Source organism: Neolamprologus multifasciatus, chromosome 23, assembly GCF_963576455.1.
Source record: "Neolamprologus multifasciatus chromosome 23, fNeoMul1.2, whole genome shotgun sequence".
NCBI classification, from domain to species: domain Eukaryota; kingdom Metazoa; phylum Chordata; class Actinopteri; order Cichliformes; family Cichlidae; genus Neolamprologus; species Neolamprologus multifasciatus.
The window spans coordinates 30,208,461-30,227,297 of record NC_140460.1 but is presented as its reverse complement, the minus strand read 5'-3'; the positions used below and the strand labels follow the sequence as shown (position 1 = coordinate 30,227,297).

Genomic DNA, 18,837 nt, shown 5'->3' with positions numbered 1-18,837 from the left:
GGTAGTACAACTCCGGTTGTAAGATTATTAAACTCGGTAAAATGAATAAGTATTTGTCAGTCCAGGCGGGGTTAAACCGACAGTTTTCATTGTCAATTTTGGGCTTTTGGAGTGAGAAAGACGTGCTGTTGTCGCATCATATATTACGATGATTGTTTAATATGTTTACAGCATGGTGCATTGTGGGTTAAATATTGCTAGGCTACTAGGAGTGTTGCATTCACAGTCTACACTACGCTGTAGGAATTTTTATTTTTTTAATTTTTAAAAAAAAATTAATTAATGAATAAATTTTTGCGTTTTCTCTGTGTTTCTGCCAGGACCACAGGCAGGGCCACTCGCAGGTTGCTTCTGGGCCGCATCTGACCCGCGGGCCGCCATTTGAATAGGCTTGGTGTAGCATATATCTGAGCTGCTTGAAGTCTTTTTACCCTGCATGTATTAGAGAAAATCCTAAATAAATTCAAACTTGTGCACCAAATTCTTTTTTTTAATTCATTAAAGATGTGTGCTATTCGACCATTGAAAAAGAACAGTTCAAAGAAATCAAAGAAAAAGCCCAAAATCACTGTGTAATTCATGCACTTGATGAGTAGAAAGTAATGTAAACTTCTACCTACAAATAGTAACAAAATACATTTTTACTTGTTTTGTAACATTTTGACATTTTGTACTTTTATCCATATATGCATCACTATAATATGCAGTGCGTTAATATTTCTGGCCCCACAGTACATGGAGACAAGAATGTCTTGAGAAAGAAATTGATATACTGGGAGGCACCACACACCGTGTTTTCTCTTCAATTATTAATTTAGTCATTCTCTTTGAAGACAAAGAGAACACAGGAGACTTAAATGCATGCAGGGGTGATAAAGCCTCTGCTTCATCAAACAGCAAGATTGGCCCGGTGAACCTCAGAAGCAACAATAGGTTTTATTCAAGACTTCAATTCTCAACTCCCTTTGGCTTTCTTCCAGCAAAAAGCTCTGAAATACACCACCACTGTGTCTGCCTATAATAAAAACCCTTTTAAAACCAGAAACAGGCTACACCCATGAGTGAGCAGCAATTTGACAAACGGACAGGAAGCTGAGGTCAGTGTAGCACACCGTACCTGCCACAGCTGGCTCTCATCCAATGTAATTTGGGCCCCGTCTCTTCATAACATCCCTGTAAAAATGAAAACACAAAAAAGAGAGAGAAAGAGGCAGGTCAGACGATGTAATGAGACTTGAAGAAATAAAGTATACAGGAGAGGACAATGGCAGATTAGATCGCATGGAGTATGAGTGGCTTTCAGACTTAAGTCTTAACATTTTAAATAATGTGTTTTATTGAGGCTGAAACATCACCGGGAATCTCTAAAAAGAATCTCTTTAACTTGAATAAATGAATTTTAATTTACTTAAAAGCTGAACCCATTCTGTCAGAAAATAAAACAAAGAATCAGCTTGCACTTCTCTAAACTGTGCACACACAAACGCTTTCCTTCATGTAAACTGCATAAAGTCTCAGCTGAACTCAAATAGATCTTGACGTGAGTTTTAAGTGTAATCAGCCAATGCCTGATCAGTATGCTGCAGCCACCGCCACTATCTCCCCTAACTGTGGCAACAAACAGGAGGAGAAGGTGGAGGGATTTATCGGCATATGCTCTTTCATGAGAACTTATCATTCAAGACCCACTCACGCCCAGAAAAGGTCAAATGAAATTCTCTCATATCAAATTAAGGTTTTCAATTGATTAATAAGCCTCAGTGGCAGATGCTGAGCCTGCACATGGCAAATTTCGCAACACTTTCATGTTTTCTTTTACCCGGTGTGCAACACCAGGTAATACAACCCTAATTTGAAAATTATGTAAAAAGGAAATATTTCAGTCACAGGACATCAGTATGACCTGCTTGGATGTCCTCCTGTTGTGGTAAAAAGTCAACTAAGTTTGTGTTTGAAATCACTCCTTCACCACATTCATCACTCCCATTTTAGTAGGCAGGTACTACATGGTGAAAATAAACCATGTATGTTGTATACTCATGACTCAGTGCAGGACTGACAGCTGTACAATGCGTTGATGGCAATATTCTACCAAAAACATTGTGGGATTTCCAGCAAAACACAGCATGTGCTTTTGGGACTTAACAAGCTAATGGATGACATCACAGTTTCTACGTCCATCTTTTATCGTGTCAATATTTACATCCATAGAATTGTCAACATTTCCCCATGAAGCAGCCCAGGAACATAAGGTGATGTCCTCAAATTTATTTATTTGTTGTTATTAAAAGAGCATGCCAAAATCAAACTTCAAATCAAATTAAAATCCCTTCAGGTTCAGTTTTCGTTAATTATCAACTCATGATTTCAGCTCTCTGGTGGTCTCTGAGATATTTCAATCTTTCACTATAGAACTACACAGCTAGTAACTCTAAAATGAAAATAATAAATCTCTAACAACAGTATTTACCTTTAAGAGAATAGTACATACATGGATTTTGTTATTTGCCCTGATATTGTATTCATTACATACATTCATTTTCCATCAGGCCATCAGACTGCTGAACACTTCATAGACACCTCACCTTCACTTACCACAACTTCTACACTATGCACTCCATACTGTATATAAATGCCACTTGTTTTGCACATTTCCAACTGCCAACCTCTGTATATTTTTTTTTATTGTTTATTCCATTTAATTTTTAAAAAGTATAGATAGATAGATAGATAGATAGATAGATAGATAGATAGATAGATAGATAGATACACACACACACACACACACACGCGTAGATATATATATATATAATTAGTATACACATTCAGTAATGCACATACACTCTTATATTGTACATAAATTATTCATATAATTCTCAGATTTACCCATTCTTATATTTTGCTTGTTCTTATTTTGCTTCTTATGTTATTGTATTTTTGCACACCTCTGTTGCTCGTGGAGCTTGCACACAAGAATTTACTTGCATGTACCAGTGTACCTGCACATGTGATGCGACAATAAAAGTGATTTGATTTGATTTTGATTTCATGTCACCTAAAAGGTAAACCTGTTTCTCCATCACCTGTTCAGCTCTGATGATTCAGTAAGGACATCTCCTGGTTTCATCTTCATGTTTCCCTCTCACCACATATCCAAACCGATACCATGACCAGCAGCTTTTACAGCTGTGGCTCCAGCAAACATCATCTGATACTAGAAATTAATATGAAATAAATTCTAACAACAGCTGATCAAACTTAAACGTGCTGCTGTTGTTTAGCGCAACATCCGCTGGTTTCCTCTTTCTGGTGCAAAGTGGGTGATAAATAAACAAGAGAGAAAAGCCGATCAGCCAATCATTGATCAGTTTCATGATTGAAGTAGCAACAGGAAAGGAAGGGGATGAGAATGAGAGAAGAAGAAACAGCTGACAGCGTAAAGATGCAGAATAACTCCAGCTTTGTATCTTTTTCCATTCTAGCTGAAGTACGGGACAAACTGTGTTCCTTTTCGGCTTAATTCGAAACGCGTAATATTTTCTCTGAATACGGGATGATTAGGCTTTCTACGGGACGGTTGGCAACTCTACTAACTAACCTTATGAATAAAGTTCACTATCAGTAATATCATAGCACCACCCAGCTGTATAGAAACTCTGTCATGCAAGCTAGTACGCAGTACGAGTTATTGTAACTGACTGTAAAAAGTCAGCACAACGAAAATAAACTACCCCTAAACTTGGTTTATATCTGACCCAGATAGATTGCAGGTCATAACTTCTTACCTGAAGTTCAGGTCACCTGACACGCGGCCGCCTCGGATCTCTCCTCCTCCTGCCTCCCCTTTCCCTCATCCACCTGCTGGCCTCTGTGGAAGCCCCGCATAGCCACCACCAAACAACTGAGTTATCTGACTAATCCACCACCTTTCATTGTTTATACCGTTACAAAAGAAACCAAACAAACAAAAAAAAAAAACATCGGCCCATAAAAACGAAAAATCACCATCGGCCGATGGCCAGTCCAGCTACGGTTGTGCCATCAGTTAACCCTTCAGTGCCTGTGGCACGCGTGCCCAGGGTTGCCGACCCCTGCACTAGAGAGTACGACGGAGTTACTGTCACGCTGCTGTCGAGGTTATAGGAGAGAGGAAGCGCCACGTCAAAGTCAGGATGGAGGCCTGTCACTACCACTGCTAACAGGCAGGAAGCAGTAGAAGTAATTGGGAAGAACTTCCTGCCCTCAAACCTGAGTGGGTTGTCTCAGCCATCGCGTTGAGTCAGTCACCCGATAGGAGCTTAGATACACCGAGCTGTCAGTTCAGCTCTGAAGTAATTGCATACCTCCATTAACAAGCCGCTTATGCACCAAAAACCGTCTCTCACAGTGTGAACAAACACGCATGTAACGTGCTTGCAGTAGTTCCAGTGGGTCAGCTGATTAGCAGTCACCTTGTACCTTTCAATAATAATAATGCACTTATTATCGCCTTTTATACATGCTCTACTGGTGGAGCTGTGCCTTACTATGGAAGCGATTTCACACTTCTTTCTAATACATTTGCCTCATTGTGAAATCATTCTTCTGCTTTCCATTAACATAATTTTTCTGATGCCTGGGAAGAAAAAAAAACGGGCCATTTGGAATGCATTACCACCCCCCGTCACTGTGCTAATCAGCATAATATGAATTATTGCTATCATTACAGTGGGTGGCTGAGAAATAACAGTGGGTCTTAATTATTCAACAACGAGGAATAATAAAGGGAAAGCAAATGCACCTTTAGTTTGTGCTGCCAACAACCATTTCAGTTTGTATCTCTCTCCCCCTTTGGGAGAACAACTCAGCTGTGGTTTTCTGTTGTAGGAATCATTTCTAAGGTCATGTGACTGATGAGAATGCCCTGACCCTACCTGAATATACTCTGCGTGTTGTTTGTGTTGAAAGCTCAGCAAAGAAATTGTCAGAATAAGGGCCCAATGAAAATGTCCTCTGAAATAGGATTTTCGTTTTAGATTTTTTGTTGTGTAATCATGATTGTTTCTGTGGCCAATAAAACGCCATCTTCTGCTTCCCTATTAACCAGCTGACCAATCATACCTTTTCTCCACTCTGTAGAGTCCACTGTGGACTTTACTTCATCATCATGGAATACAGCTGGCCATGGTGCTTGTTCAGCTCTGAAGAGCTGCTGTAAGTTAAGAACCACTCTAACTAGAACTGTTGCTATGCTAAGTTAACAGAGACTGCAAAGCAGAACAAGAACCACCAGCTGGAGTCAGTGACAGTCTAGTTGAGGGTTCCTGGCATAACTTCACTTACTTCCAAGGATAGAGGAAGGATGAGTTGAAATGTCCACAAGCAACAGTTGTATTTAAAGAAAAAAGCTTTGGTATATTGTTAGTTCCAAGCCGACTGTTGTCTGAGGCAGTAGTGTTAAATAAATGTATATGGAGAGTGAAGAAAAAATATGCAGTGCATCATGGGGAGCCTCAGCCTATAGCAGGACAACAAAAGTTTGATTTATACTTGTGTTGAAAATCTACGTTGTAACCTACGACGTAAGCAGAGACCCCTCCAGTGGTGCAGGTCATGTTACATGGGTGGGTTAAAAGGAGTTTTCTGGTGACGTCAAAAAAATTTCCCACTGAAGCATACTTCAGGCATAAGAAATAGTTCTGGGTCACCCAATTCACCTCTAACTACAACCTTTGTCAAAAAGGAAAACTTCAATCCTAATCTTAAAAGTGGAGCGTCAGTGTCTGTCTCCAAACTAGGACATGACCTCACATTCTACTTTTAGAAATTCTAGGAACCAAAAGTTAGCTATCGGGATAGATGACGCTCAAGGGTCTTTAAGAGATTTAAGAGAAACATTCACTAACATAGAACCAATATTTAAGTTTTGACCAAGTTGCAACTTGGGCGGAAAAATGAAGACAATGGGAAGACAAAGTTACACTAACTTAAACCTAACTTGAGGCTGGCTCCAAAACCCATGAAAGGGCATCAAAGTCAGCTAAATGCCCAGCCAAATAGCATTAAAAAGCGTGTTACGTTGACAGCTTGACAACCATGCCTGCTGTCATTCACTAAAACTGTTATCCAAATGTAGTCACTTCTAACTCGTAAATCAATTAATAAAAAAAGAAATGGCTGTGGTCAAAATAGTGACTACATCTGTTTTTCATAGGCTGTGGTTTCTAAGTAAAGTACTATACTGATCATGCCAGACTACTAGACTGTTTCCACTTGTGCTGCAATTCATGTATTCTTTAACTTTCTCTGTCATTTAGAATTAGCCCTTTACACATCTTTAGGGTAAAATATGTCAAGCAAATATGCATGTGAAAATATGCACTATGGTGAAGTCAACAGTAATTAGCCTCAAAAGTGACAAGGACATATATGAAAAGCAGTGCCTAGCACTGTTGGACACGAATTCCCAACTGTTTAAAAACTCAGCAACCAAGGAAGAAAGAAACAACAGAGGAATTAATGCCAATTAAAACCTGCTGTATTCAGCACCACATTTCCTGTTAGCTTTAATAAGCCCTGGGCCACTGCTTTTGATTGTTTTCCAATGATCTAAGCTCAGATTATTCCTGTAAGCGTGTTTCAATTGGTCTTTCCATCTCTCATCCCTGCCCTGGAAGACATGTAATATATATTTTAAACATAAATTATATCTGGATATCATTAGTTGAGGTTGCAAAGTCAAACTCATTATGGTCGACTTTTCTTGAGATAAAAGCTTTAGCTGAATCCACAAATCCGCCAGTACTTCAGGGTTTCTCTGACCTTTCAGAATGAGCTGCCAATCAAATTTCAGTTTGTCTTAATGGAGACATGGTGATTACAGCAGACATGATTCACAGCTATAAACTGCTGCCCTTCAAAAGGAAATTAAGTAACAAAAAGAGTGAAATGGCTTCAGAGAGATGAATCCCACAACATACAGAAAAACAGAGTAATGTTTTCATTAGGGAATCAGTTTCTCTCTGCTAATGATCTAATGGCCAGTAGACACATCTGTAATCACTATCATTTGTCTTCTCATCCTATTGACAATCCTAATTAATAATTGGTGCTGCTAGCCATGAAACAGGTGCTTATAATACAGAGTGCCTGTGTATGGTCTGACAAGTTGAAAGCATTAAGATCCTAAAAAAACACAGAGTAAAATTATGCAAACGGTCCACTGAATGACATCACAATCTGGTCAGTTATCATGAAAAAAAAACTTAACTCAAGGGATGAACCAATATCATGTCTAGTCAAAGGAGCTTGCAAAGAAAAGCGTCTGGACTTCTTTAAGTTACTTGAAGATGTTTCACCTCTCATCCGAGAGGCTTCTTCAGTTCTAAGGTCAAATGGTGGAGAGTCCCAGATATAAACCTGGTGGGAGTATCCCCCCACAGAGGGACAAAAGGACCCCCTGATGATCCTCTAATCGCCTGAGCCAAGGTGTGGAACTGGGTGTGGGTCCCAATCAGCCAGAGTTTCGGGTGAGTTCATTGTGAAACCTGGCCCCACCTTATCATGCAAATTCCTGAGGTCAGATGGCCCAGGATGTGAGTGGGCGTTAAGGCGTCTGGGAAGGGATCTCAAAACTGGATTATAGATGGCAGAGAGTTGGTGTCGTAAACCACCGCCTCTGTTCAAAGATGGTCGCTCACAGTGGACATAGATGGCTTCTTTCACTCCTCTTTCAAACCATCTGTCCTCTCTGTCCAAAATGTGAACATTGGCATCCTCGAAAGAGTGTCCTTTATCCTTAAGATGCAGATGGACAGCTGAGTCTTGTCCAGTGGAGGTGGCTCTTCTGTGTTGTGCCATGCGCTTGTGAAGTGGCTGTTTGGTCTCTCCAATGTAGAGGTCTGGGCATTCCTCGCTGCACTGTACAGCATACACCACATTGTTAAGTCTGTGTTTTGGCGTTTTGTCTTTCGGGTGAACCAGTTTTTGTCTGAGTGTGTTGCTGGGTCTGAAGTACACCGGGATGTCATGCTTGGAGAAAACCCTCCTGAGTTTCTCTGATACACCGGCTACATAGGGGATGACAATGTTGTTGCGTCTGTCCTTCTTATCCTCCCTCGCTGGTGTCTGATCTTCTTTTCTGTGCCTCTTTGCTGACTTTAAGAACGCCCATTTAGGATAGCCGCACGTTTTGAGTGCTTCCTTTACATGTGTGTGTTCCTTCTTTTTCCCTTCAGGCTTAGAGGGAACATGTTCTGCCCGGTGGTGTAGGGTCCTAATTACTCCAAGTTTGTGTTCCAGAGGGTGATGGGAGTCAAACAGGAGGTACTGGTCCGTGTGTGTGGGCTTCCGGTAAACTTCGATGTTGAGGTTTCCATTCTCTTCAATGTGCACAGCGCAGTCCAGGAAAGGCAAACAGTCGTCCTTTGTGTCTTCCCTGGTGAACTTGATGTTTTTATCCACAGCGTTGATGTGCGCAGTGAAGGATTCCACTTCTTGTGTCTTGATTTTGACCCAGGTGTCGTCTACATATCTGTACCAGTGGCTGGGTACTCTTCCTTTGAAAGAGCCAAGAGCCTTCCTTTCCACTTCCTCCATGTAAAGGTTGGCTACAATAGGTGACACGGGGGAGCCCATGGCACAGCCATGTTTTTGTCTGTAATAGCCTTCGTTGTATTTGAAATATGTAGTGGTGAGGCAGAGGTCTAACAGTGTGCAAATCTGATCGGGTCCTTGTTGGTCCTGTCCTCCAAGGAGGACAGGACCAACAAGAAGACAACTCCTTGGAGGACAGGACCAACTTCACACCCGACTTAACAATGTGGTGTTTGCTGTACAGTGCAGCGAGGAATGCCCAGACCTCTACATTGGAGAGACCAAACAGCCACTTCAGAAGCGCATGGCACAACACAGAAGAGCCACCTCCACAGGACAAGATTCAGCTGTCCATCTGCATCTTAAGGATAAAGGACACTCTTTCGAGGATGCCAATGTTCACATTTTGGACAGAGAGGACAGATGGTTTGAAAGAGGAGTGAAAGAAGCCATCTATGTCCACTGTGAGCGACCATCTTTGAACAGAGGCGGTGGTTTACGACACCAACTCTCTGCCATCTATAATCCAGTTTTGAGATCCCTTCCCAGACGCCTTAACGCCCACTCACACCCTGGGCCATCTGACCTCAGGAATTCGCATGATAAGGTGGGGCCAGGTTTCACAATGAGCTCACCCGAAACTCTGGCTGACTGGGACCCACACCCAGTTCCACACCTTGGCTCAGGCGATTAGAGGATCATCAGGGGGTCCTTTTGTCCCTCTGTGGGGGGACACTCCCACCAGGTTTATATCTGGGACTCTCCACCATTTGACCTTAGAACTGAAGAAGCCTCTCGGATGAGAGGTGAAACGTCTTCAAGCAACTTAAAGAAGTCCAGACGCTTTTCTTTGCAAGCTCCTTTGACTACGATGACCTGGATGACTGAGAACCTTCACAGACAATATCATGTCTACACATAAGAGACAACTTAGCAAAGAACCAGCTTGAAATTGTATCTTCATGCACGTTGTTACTAGCAGCAACATTTGGCGCCATTTCTTAGTTAAATCTATAAAAACACAGTTGTTCAAGCACAAATGGAGTTTAATGGAAGGACTTATATTTGATACTTTTTGTCACAGAGCTTCTGCTCAACCCTTACTGCTTACTACTGTTACCTGTGCCAAGAGACAGGAAATTCAAGGTACATTTAGTCCTCTGCTCAATGAATTTATTCTGAAATTGAAAGTCTAATACATATCCAGATCATATATAGTTTTGTGTCAAACTAAAGCTCTATCCTTCACATAAGCACCTGTCAGCTAGAGCAGGGCGATATGACCAAAAATATTTATCACGATATACATTTGAAAATTTGCGATAACGATATAACTGACAATATAACTGACGATGCAAAAAACCCCATCAATGTATTTTCACTTAAACAAGCAGCTGTTTTTTATGTGCATTAAAGTTATATAAAAATATAACAGTGCAAATTCCTTGCTGACAGTTTAACCAAAAGGCATTTCCAGTGGAAACTGGCTGACATATCCTCAGCATAACCATGTATAATATCCACAAAACTTAAAAAGAGGTTATACACACACAATACGGTAATATTATGTTGAAGCACAGTACGTATCACTCCGCGAGGCTCCTGCCTACGATAGCCGTAATGCTCCGACAATCCATCAAGTGGTGCGGGTTCGTAGCTTAGTAAAGTCGTACTAAAACAGCACCATGTACCACAGAAAATCGTTTCGAGGTCAGTAAACGCAACCAGAATTCATACATAAGGCACACGGGATTATAACACTGTCGATTTTCAGAAAAATCAAAGGATTGATTTTAAGTGTGCCGTATTTTCCAAACAACACTGTAATAACGACGGCCCGCTTGCATGCTCCACCAAAAATAGTGCTTTGTTGTGTATCTGACAGACGAAAGCTAAACCAGTTCAACACCACTGAAGTTGCAGCATTTTTACAAACCAATTCTGGTTCATCCGTTTCATTCAATGATCTGCTTTTGCTCTTCTCATTCTGCTTCGCCACCATGTGCGTACGTAAACATAGGCACTGCGCATGCGCGTTTTACCTATATTCTATCGCGATATTTCATTTTCCTATCGTTGCCCAAAATTACACCGGTATTACCGTGAACGGTATGATATTGCCCAGCCCTACTGTCAGCTTTACATAAATGTCTCTTTTCTTACCTATGATCATATCAGACTTCTGAAAGTGACTAGACGGCATGTGGACTGAATCGCTGCAAGTATTCTTAGTCCCGGCCAAACAACCGAAACTACAGGCGTAAAAGACTTTAAAATAGGTGTCATGACAACCAGACAGCTCCGCACACAAAAGAAAAAAAATAAACAAAACACAAGAGAAGTAGAAAAACTAAAATCTCACAGAAGATAACAAAGGTGTTTCTGGGGACACATTAATATGACAGACCAGCTGCAGAAGGATTCCACGGCAACAAGCTTACAGTAAAAGAAGATGGTTCGTCAGTGTTGTGCGAGAGAAAAAGGTGCAAAGTTAGGTGTGTGCTTATCACTTCAACAGCTGTTCCGTTAGGTAACTGTCTCTCTTTTGTGATTCATTTTTAGCTTTTGCAGCATTTTTTTCTGCTTCCTTTGTGTTATTCAGCTTTTGCTTTTGCAGGGTTTTTCTAATTTCTGGTATTTACTTAAGTTGCACTCATTTTACCCCTCAAGGCCACCATACAACAGTGTCATTAAGGTATTAACATCCATAATTATGCAACTGTTTGCTGTGTATAATATATATGTATTAATTTTGTAGTCTTGTAGTGTCATATGGTAAATGGTAAATAGACTGATTCTTATATAGTGCTTTCCTACTCTTCCGGAGTACTCAAAGTGCTCTATACAACATGCCGCATTCACACGCATTCACACTCCGATGAACGCATCGGAGTATATGACACCACAAGACTACAAAATTAATACACAATCTTAAAAGATTATTTAACCTATTCTCAGTGTTTGAGTATTATATTTAAAAATATTTTATGATGTATTACACAACAGATCAATGATTACTGTAATGTCGTTTCTGTAGTTATGCTTCAACACATAATCAAAACCTTTGCCACAGTGAATACTGAAAAATTGAAATATCTCTCAGATAAATACAACACGTCAGGACACAGTTGTGACTGGACCTGATAAGAGTTCTGTCAGGTTTCGCAAAGACAAATCGTGTGGAGAGAGTGAGGAGTGGACCCAAATGCAGGCAAGCGGAGACCAGAATGGATAATAACAGAAGGCGAGCCTTTATTTTTGCTGGTACACAACTACAAACAGGTAGAACAGGGAAAACTAACCAAAACCTATACTGGGAAAAACTAAGCATGAAATAGCACAGACCTGAAACTAGAAACTAGACAAGTAGGCAGACTGACGAAGAATAAGGGACAACACGCACTATAAATACATACAGGTAATGAGGGGGAAACGCACAACAGGAGGGAGACAAGTCTGGGAAAACTCTGACATAACGAGACACAGGAAGTAAAGCAGATTATACTGACAAAGGACCAAGACTATCAAAGTAAAACAGGAAACACTCAGGATGAACTCAAGACACATAAGCTAAACACAATGACTTTTCCCAAGAACACAGAGGAGGCACAGAAACAGAACAGAAACCCCAAACCCAGGAACTATAAATATAACACAAACAAAAAACCACAACTCATAGAAAAAAACTTAAACCAAAAACACAACACACTAGGTCGCAGACGCAGGACCATGACAAGTTCATTCAGGCAATCAAACTGGCGTTCCTGATGAATTTGATAACAAGTGTCTGTTAGAATCCACCTTCTTTATGACTGTGGCTGTTACTTTAAGAGCTTCATACGATGAATGATTAGAAATGCTTGTGACTTTCAGTTTTAATGTAAATGACATGGATCTAATTGGAAATGGCCTAGATCTTAATTACTCTAATTATGCTCTTGGAGCAGACAACACACAGTATACTTGTTTTAATCCCAGTATTTTTAATATAACTGTATGCTTAATTGGTTGACCTTTTTAAAGCTCATGGCATTATCAAAGCTGTAATTAAGAGTCCCATTAGAATCTGAGATCCCGTCAATTAAGTCCTTGAACACAAAGATTTAGGTCTCTCTAGAAACCCTCAACAGCCATCAGATGTCAGCTAATGACAGTCAAAAGCAAACCTTCAAAACAAAGTTTGAGAAACGGTCCGAGCAAAATAAATGAAAAATGTGAAGTTATGGAACAGAGTTACACAACAGAGAATACAGATGAAGACATGCTCAACATCCATCTACAGTATTCATAAAACACTTTGTGCTCACATCTTATAGATGGTTTTACCAGTGGATGTTAGAGGTGGCCCTATTTAGTCTGCCTATTTTTCAAAACTGTTGATGCATAGGAAATCAAGACAATTTCACATTTGTCAGCCTGACTCTCTTCCTCCTCCTCCCTCTGCCTTCAGTGTTGCAGTGCAGACAAGCTGCCTTCAGGAGAAAGAAATGGGTCATTTCGCCCCAGATCGCCTTTGTAACCTCTCAGTTCATAATGACCATGTTTAATGAGTGAGGCACTCTCCGAGGCATTCTTGAACATGGAAAATGGAAGTATGCCAGCTTCCCTGTTACAACGCTACATTAGTTGCCTTTCAGCAGGAACCACAAGTTAGCAAGTTACCCCAATCCCACTGTGCAATGGGTTGAGTGTTCTTCTGGTTTTATTGAGGGGCCAGCCTGTCAGTTTGAAGCCTGGGTACTGCTGCGAGATGCATGAGTTTTATCTAAACACCATTAGTGGAGCACACTGCATCTGACACATGACTGTGCAGACAAAGAATGAATCCCACATCAAACTAATCAGTATAAATTATAATAATTCTAGTATTGTGCAATTAGCTACTCCCTCAAGTTTCAGCAAACCCCTAAAAATCAATTAATAAATTAATTACACAAACTAGTGAAAGGAAAAGTAAAGAGATGGCACACCTTCAATTCAGATTAACTGCTGTACACACGTACACTCAGCACGTACACAAGTATTGCTGTCAGTAATGGGGACATATCATGCTTATTCCCACATTCATTTTTCTTCTTGAACTCTACAACAGCCTTCTAGTTCACCTTGAAATGAGCCATATTAGCTCCATTGCCTCTCCCTTAAAGCCAAATATCTTCTGACTGGCTGCTTTACAAACACAAGGTTGATGAGGGGCAGCCAGTCAGAAGGTTTACCAGGACAGCAGGTGGATTGGGCTTTTGTGCTTACAGCCAATACTCTGTATCTGGGATGACCATGTCAGGGATATGCCCTCTTTTTCAGAACCAACAACAGAGAAGAAAAAGAAAAAGGGCTCAGAGGGATTACTTGCAGATACACTGGCCTGAAACCTTAACCACATTTAATGTGAATGCCCACAATTTAAGAGTGTATATGTGACAAAAGGAAAGCCATAAAACATCTCCTTCAAATGCAAACTTCAAAGCTACCTTTGTTTAGACTGCTATTTTACCTGTTTGTCTTTTCAATCTAGATTTGTGGATATTTATATAAAAATGAAAACTCATTACCTGGTGGTCACTCAGCTGTAAAACACTTTGAATTGCACAGACATGTAGAATTCTGCTATATAACTCAAGTTTGACACACTAACTGGTATAACTGTAAAAAGGGGACTGCGCTCTATTATCAAACTATTCTATAGAACATAATCCATAGGTTTTCAGCCTAGGCTTTATTGAACTGCACATGCAGAAATATAAATATATATAGCATTCAGGAAGGGTGTATAGAATGTAAATTATATAATATTATAATTAATAAATATGCTGACAGAAGTATAGAGAGACTGAGCCACAGATCGGAGTACTTGGTGCTCTCCGGGTTTATTACAGCTCTATGGTGTCTCGGCCCCCCACTCCCCCCTTCACACCTCTTTGCCCCTGTCAAAGTAAAGATGAGACAACCCCTTGATGAGCGCACCTTTGATCTCTCTGAGGCACCTCTGCTCCTCCTCCTTTCATTCTCCAATCATCCTCCTCCTCCTTTCTGCTGGGGAGCTGTCAGAGTTCTGAAGCCTTGGTCCTCACTCTGCTGCCTTATCCGGCCAGTCTCTGGCCTCTTTTATCCTCACGCTCCAATGCTTCACGAAGGGCTCGAGTCCAAGAAGGACCAAAGTCTTTTCTCAGCCAAGCAGCCACCACCTCCCTCCACTCAGCCCTGCAGTTAATCGTAGTGGGCTTTTTCTTTCAGTCAGTGCAGCTTTTAGCTGGCATTAAGGGCTCATTCCTCACTGCTAACAGTTAGCTGTTGCAATCACTCTACTGAAGCACCAGCAGTGTAGTATCTAAGTGTGAAGAACAGTGATCCTGCAGTATTAAACATCCAGCTCTGTAAAGGCACTCTCATTTTCTGTTTATTTATTAACACGGTCAGGGCCAGAGGGCAGTGTTTCAATCACAGCTTGGCCCATGATTTAATCTTGTTATTTACACTACGTCCTCCGAGTTCCTTGTTTATCATCGCTCCGCAGATCTCGAAGCAGAATTTCACTTCAGAAGAATGGCTGGACTCGGAGCTCCCGTTGAGGAATTTGCATGTGACATCTCTGCAGCCCAGCATTTGTTATCTTCCCATGAAGAGATCCATTGACTGGGCCATGCTTTAACAAAGCAATGAGCCGAGGCCTGCTTCACTCCCTTGTGCTATTATATATTCAATTAAATTCATAGTCTCCTCGCAAGTAATGGTGATGAATATGCAGCGTGTTAATTTCTTTGTGTCACAGTCTCAGATGAAGGAGACATTGGGAGTTGACAAAGCATGCAAGTTGATTGGATCCCTCGTAGCTGCAGGCCAAACTGGTGGAGGTTAATGCTTTACAAGGAGAAAGAGTTCTAAATGAGATGTTGCTTGGTGCCAGCGCAATTGGCACGGTAAGAAACGACACAAATGAAGAAACAACTAATTCCAAGAAGGACGCTCATCGCTTTGTTAGGTCGCCACAATTTGCAGTTTCAAAGGCAAACGGAAGGTTCAGTGTGTACAAGAAGGCCTGCATAAGATCAAAAGATGATCAGGACATCTCTTTCTGTTAACAATCCCCATATAAACAGTAAAAGTTCTGGATAGACTCTTTTGGTTTGTTGCCTCTAGTCCCACATTTTCACCTGCCTGATGGCCTGATGACCTCGAGCCAAGACAAAGAAATGTCAGGCAAGTTCCAGTAATCACAGTTTTGGGTTCATATCTGAAGAAAACCTTCACTAACAAGTATCTTTTTTCTTAAAGTCAGTATTTTCACACTAAAGCACACATGAGGCTAATAATAGAAAAAGCAAAGGTGACATGGTGGTGCAGAGCTTCACAGTCCAAGTGTTTCACTTGCACTCACTAAAAATAGAAGAATGCAGACTGTGAAATTCATTAAAGAGCAGGTGTGCAAACAAAATGCAATATGAAACACAGCTTCGATAACACAACAGTGAAGAAACTGCTGCTACCGTGGAGGTACAGTCTCCTCTGCGCTCTGTGCACCATACGTACAGCCCTGTAACTGAAACACTGAACCCAGCTGTACTGTAATCGCAATCAAATCATTTGCAGGTAAAAAGCCAATAATTGTTGTATCCAACCAGGTTTGCAAAAGTTTAAAAGAGAGAACAAACAATCTTTTCACCTGCTCCCATCCATCAACAATTTGTGTAACAAACAGTCCAAAGTGATTATATAATTACATAAATGCTGTTTAAATGTCTGGCACAGTGACACAGATTACCAAAGTAATCATTTGATGTAATGACTAACAGCCTGGACTTAACACTAACATTAGAGAAAGGATATAACTAAAGTTTATTAAGAGAGAAGCAATCACACATTTGGTATAGTAAGAGCTCTGCGTGTTTTGGCAGACGCCACCAAATGACTTGAAATTCTAACATTCCAAATATTTACAGGTACAGAGCCAGATGTTATAGTGTATACCTTACCGTCACTGTCAGAGAAGTACAGATACATTCAGAACAAGAAGGGCTTTTTCATTTTAGATGACATCCAATTGCATAAACTACATCGGCCTGCAAGCCATCGAGACCTTGAGGTTTCAAAGCAGCCCCACACCATGATGCTCCCACCACCATGTTTCATAGAAGGAATGAGATTTTGGTGTGTAGTGTTTTATTTTGGGGGTTTTGTCATCCTTTTGTTCATTTTTTTTTGCCTGAGTTTGGTCAAACTGTGTATTTTCCAGTACTTAACAAATTTATTATCCATATATCCATATCCATATACTACTCTGACATATGGATGATAATTATGATAACTATTTTAATGGGTAATACATGTTTAGGATTTTTGGTAGCATGACAAGAAATTGAGCTGAAATATGTTCAGAAACAAAATAACACAACATAACATCTATTTCATAATTATTTGATGTGAAGTTGCCAACAAAAACTCTGTGGATAATTCCAGAGTGACCATCCTGCTATGAGGGATCATGGCAGTCATGAAGAAAGATTTAAGAATTGATATTATATTATCACTTGTCTGAAATAACTCATATGTCACCTCAATATAAACTTTTAAAATCCATGTTCCAGAAAACTGAGATGCTATACCCGTAAACCAAACGCCTGATAAATGTATGTCCGGTTTTCCACAGTCATTTGCACTTAATGCGAAGATGCAGAGATATTATTGAATTCACATAGCACACATAGCATATCATGATTTCACAGGTCTCCTATTTGTTAATAAATAGAAAATCTTTTCTAAAATCTGTCAGTTACAAAATAGTAATTTAATCCTGAATGTAATTTGTAAGCAATGCTGAAACAGGTGGCTGACCATGACTCACACCTTACCAAACAAAAGGAGCCAACCAGTGGTTGCCTTAGGAACCCTCTGAGCGGTGAGAACAGTTTGCACTTTACACTCCACATGAAAAGGATTTATTCACTCGTACTCCAAAGTTACCACTTGTCTTGCTGCAAAGCCATTACGAGTTCAGAGGAATCAGTGGCTTCAAATGAGTGTAAAAACTAAAATTGTGAGCAACTAACATACTCAGGCGAGCCTAAATTGCTTTTCCCCACGGTCGCGATAGCTCAAGCTTTGACCTGACAATAAATGAGAGTCTGCTTTAAATGCTGTGGCATTAGTGTGGTTGTAATACACTGAGGAGAAGCCTGTAGATCGCCTTGGCTTAAGTAGTAGTAATTTGCTCAAAGAAACTGAACGAACACTTGCTAGAAATCACACTGATACCTGAGGAGGCACTTTGTCTGCGGCAATAGTAAAAGAAATGACTGAAGCGCGCTGATTAAATGTACAGATGATGGAAAACAAGGTTCAGCCACTGTAGTCATGTCAGTAGTGATGTGGTTATAGTAATCAAGCACCTCAGTGGAGAGTTGTACATGAGTTTACTTAGCATTACAAGAGATAATAATATAGACAATAAATCACTGAAGATGGCTTAAATACATTGTTTTTGTCTGAGGGCATCATCATTCCACACTTGTTCTATCCTTCAGTATGAGGCTACTGGCTCAAATAAGGGCAGATTTATAACTTAATGCTGTTTGTGCTTGGATCTTTTTATACGCCTTCTACACAAATTGCTGCCTTAAAACCTGAAAAATGAGTACAGATAAATATTTTGGGCTGTGAGTGAAAAAGCAAGAGGAAAAAGGGAAAAGGGATCCTCTCTTACCCGAGACAATAAAACAGAGTTTCTTCTCAAACATCCATCCCCTTCATTCAAGAAAACTTTGACTTCCAAATATAACCAGTTTATCTTCCACGTCTCCCATTCCTCCGCTTCCCTCCCTCTTCCTCTCACAAAAGCCACTGTGAAAATCGATGATAGTGACAGAGCGTAGGTGGCAGAGTCTGCCAGAGCAGTGTCATCCAGAGTCGCTGATGTCACCTCTACTGTACACTGCACCGGGAGCGCTGCCAAAGTGCGACTTTTTACCGCTGATTCAGCCGGCACTCAGCCTGGCAACCATGGTGATGTGCATCGTGGGATGCCTGTAAGTGTCATTAACTGGCACGGACGAGTGTTGGTCGTGGCAGGGTACTGTCACATGCTTTTGCCATCACACAGCTGCAACTGGTGCAGGGCTCAAAGGAAAGACGGCAGGTAGGAGGGAGACAAAGAAAAGCATGAGAAACGGAAAGGGAAGAGACAGAATGACAAAAAAAAGAAGGAAGGACAGAGAGACGAGCATAGATTTGAAAGGTTGTATAGGAGCATGAGTAAAACTCATGAGAGAC

At 40.7% G+C, this 18,837-nt stretch overlaps 1 protein-coding gene across 5 annotated transcripts in view; it reads right to left on the bottom strand.

The window, feature by feature from the left end:
- Nucleotides 1-18,837, bottom strand: part of LOC146491943 (beta-1,3-galactosyltransferase 1-like) — a 180,381-nt gene that overhangs the window by 95,833 nt on the left and 65,711 nt on the right. For all 5 annotated transcript variants that reach the window (XM_085149959.1, XM_085149958.1, XM_085149960.1 and 2 more), the window contains exon 2: nucleotides 1,118-1,173. The gene's annotated coding sequence lies outside the window, so the exon portion shown is untranslated. The remainder of the gene's footprint in view (nucleotides 1-1,117; nucleotides 1,174-18,837) is intronic.